The sequence below is a fragment of the Neophocaena asiaeorientalis genome, unplaced genomic scaffold (assembly GCF_003031525.2).
Source record: "Neophocaena asiaeorientalis asiaeorientalis breed wild unplaced genomic scaffold, Neophocaena_asiaeorientalis_V1.1 scaffold41, whole genome shotgun sequence".
Taxonomy (NCBI): domain Eukaryota; kingdom Metazoa; phylum Chordata; class Mammalia; order Artiodactyla; family Phocoenidae; genus Neophocaena; species Neophocaena asiaeorientalis.
The window spans coordinates 1,248,237-1,251,981 of NW_020171994.1; positions in this window are offsets into that span (position 1 = coordinate 1,248,237).

Genomic DNA, 3,745 nt, shown 5'->3' on the forward strand with positions numbered 1-3,745 from the left:
TGCTTTCTGTCTCTATGGATTTACCTATTCTGGATATTTCGTATAAATAAAATCATATAATATTATACAGGACTTTTTGTGTCTGACTTCTTTCACTCAGTATAATGTTTTTGAGGTTCATCCATGTTGTAGCTCTGCTTTTGCTGCATCCCGTAAGTTTTGGTATGTTTTGTTTCAACCATATATGCATCCTGTATTTAAGGAGTGTAGCATATAAGGTCCTGCTTGTATTGTTTGCTTGTCAACATCTCCAAGCACTTTTAAAAATATGTATTTTGTGTAATTTTTATAATTGTTTCCAGTGGGAAAGTTAGTCTGCTAAAAGCTACTCCCTTACTGCTGTAATTGGAAGTCTTTTTTCCCATCCAGCTTTTGACATCAACTGAAGAGGTTAGTTTATTATGTTTATTATGGCTACTGGTATATTTGGATTTAATTATACATTCTAACCTCTTACTTTGATATTTCTCATTGTCCTGCTACTCTTGTTTCTCTTCCGCTACCTTACTTCTTGCTTCCATTTGGATTGATATTTTAAAATGTGTCTGTTTATCTCAACTACTTTTTCTATTTGGAAGTTATATGCTATGTTTTTATTCTTTTAGTGGTTACCAAGAAATGTTAACAAGCATATTTAATAAAGTTTAAAGTAGGGCTTCCCTGGTGGCGCAGTGGTTGAAAGTCTGCCTGCCGATGCAGGGGACACGGGTTCGTGCCCCGGTCCGGGAAGATCCCACATGCTGCGGAGCGGCTGGGCCCGTGAGCCATGGCCGCTGAGCCTGCGCGTCCGCAGCCTGTGCTCCGCAGCGGGAGAGGCCACAACAGTGAGAGGCCCGCGTACAGCAAAAAAAAAAAGTTTAAAGTAAATCAACGTATTTGCCATTCTCCCAAACAATGCAAGGACCACAGAACACTTTAACTCAGATTGCCCTGTTCTGACTTATAGGTATTTATTGACCAGAGTTTTTGTTCTATATTTTGACCCCATAAATTAGACATTGTTTTATGCATTCACTGTTCATTTTGGCTTACTCATATATTTACCACTTTCTAAATTTATTAGATCAAAGGGAAGGAAATGTAAGTTTGGTCAAGGCAAATACATTGACAGAGGTGTACTCTCCCAGGATTCAGGATTGAATGTGATGGGACTCAAGTACTTGAGACTGACACACAATGGGAGAAAGGAGGACTATTTTTGGAACCCAGATGATTCACTGAGTTTTTATTACACTCCTTTGCCTAATTATATTGGACAAATGGAAACTGAAGCAACCCAATAATACAGATAATACCATAACGAACTCATATCCTATAGACATAAAGAACTTGGTTTTCCCATGAATTTAAGAACCTGGTCTAGCCTGGATGCTGGCAGAGGGAAAGGGGAATATAGAATGGGTGGTGGAAGAAGGCAGCTTTGATTATTATCTTAAGCAAAGTACAAAAACCAGAGATTGCAGCTGCTATGTTTTATGTTATTTTTTAACCCTATTTTGATCCCCACCACCCTGTGTAAAAAGCAGTAGTGGTGACCACTGTTTTAGGTTTCAGGTGGAAATTTGACTGGATTCACATCACCCTGTGGTCATACAGTAGCTGGTGGGACTTTGATCCTGTGCTTGTGAAACAAAATCTTCACCTAGATGAAGGATGATGAGTGGATACTGGGGGGCATGAGGAGTGGACTGTGTTGGATAGCTTCCACTTGCTCCTCCAGATGCACTCCTCTACTTTTCTTCACTCTGCTCTAATCCCTGGGAGGCTGACCTTTATGGATTACATCAACAGGATCCCTGTCCTTTAGTTAATTTCTAGTTAGATATGTCCATTGGAAGTCCATGGCAGGATATCATAAAGAGATGGAGGAGTGAGGTTAGGCTATTTATTACTCCCAGCTCCTTCCTGTAGGATCACCTAGAGCAGGTTCTTTCAATCTACCAAAGGTCACAATTCTTTTCAGAGTGGTCCTTCTACATGAATCTTTTTGAGTTCTGGTAATCACTTCCCTCATTCCTTCCAATCTAGGGGTTTTAACAGCTCCAACATATAATGTTATCCCTTGTGGTTTTGCCACACCCTTGCCTATATCTTTGTAAACAATCCCTTTATTAAACCCTCCTTGAATTTTCCTATTTTGAGTGTGTCATCCATTTTGTATTGGAACCCTAATATGTCCCTTCTCCTTGTTTCCTCCCTCTCTGTCTTGTCCTTTTCCTTCTCCAATTCCCTTAATTGTAGGTATTTACTATAATTTCAGCTATTTCCTGTAAGCAGATGACACCCACATCTACAGCTCAGTGTCATCCAGGCCTCAATCTCAAAGTCATATCTGACTCACAACTCTGTCCCACTCCTGCTTCCACTGCTACCAAATCAGTTGCTGTTACGTCTGTTTTACTTCTTAAATGTTTCTTCCATCCACTCTCTCCTCTCTAGTCTCCTGGCTATTATAGTGTGCAGCATGGTGATGAAGAGCATGGACATTGGCCTCAGTCAGACCTGGGTTTGAATTCTATATCTGCCACTTTCTTGGATGAGTTCATTCCCTCATTCAGTAATTTACTTATTTATTTATTTATTTATTTTTTGCAGTACGCGGGCCTCTCACTATTGTGGCCTCTCCCATTGTGGAGCACAGGCTCTTGATGCACAGGCTCAGCGGCCATGGCTCACAGGCCCAGTCGCTCCGCGGCATGTGGGATCTTCCCGGACCAGGGCACGAACCCGTGTCCCCTGCATCGACAGGCGGACTCTCAACCACTGCGCCACCAGGGAAGCCCTCATTCAGTAAATATTTACTGAGCATCGACTTCGTGCCAGGTACTGTTCTAGCCCCTAGGGATTCAGCAATGAACAAGACTAACTCCTGCTTTCCTGAAGCTTACATTCCAGTGTGGGAGGCAGATTATAAATACATGAACAAAACAATAAAAAAGATAATTTCAGATTGTACCCTGATGAAAACAAAACAGGGAAATGGAAAATAAGTGTCATAGGAGGAAGAAATCTTAGAGTCATAAGGGAAGTGTGGCTAGAAAAGAGAAGAGGCTCTTGGACTAAGTTCTGGGGCATGCCAAGATTTGGAGGTTTGCAAAAAGAAGAGCAAATGTGTTTATGGTCTTTACTAAATGCCAGGCACTGTCCTAAGTGCATTATGTACAGTAATCCATTCAATCCTTGCCAGAACCCTAGAGGGTATCATTTTGATATCACCGTCATTTTACTAAAAAGCAAACTGAGGCACAGAGAAGTTAAGTAACTTGCCCAAGGTCATATAGAAAGCAAATGGTAAAACTTGTATTTGGACTTACAGCAGGGGTAGGCTAATAATGTTTTATGTAAAAGGCCAGATAGTAAGTATTCTTAGGCTTTGTGGACTATGCATTCTCCATTGCCACTACTTATCCCTGCCATTGGATAGTGAAAGCATTCATAGAAAGTACATAATACAATGTGAGTGGATGTGTTCCAATAAAACTTTACTTATAGAGCCAAGCCTGGGGAGGGCTGGATTTGGCCCACAGGCCAGAGTTTGTCAACCCTTGGCCTACAGAATTAATTTGGCATTCAGGTCCCTACCTGCCTCTTTCAACCTTGCCTCCCACTTGCTCTCAGTTGTTGGTTCACAGACTGACCCCTGTACACAGAGGGCAAAAAGACATCAAAAAAGCGGCAGAGCACTCCAGATTGGTAGGTGACAGATTTAATGAGCAAGGGAACTTACATACTAGGCTTATCTTTG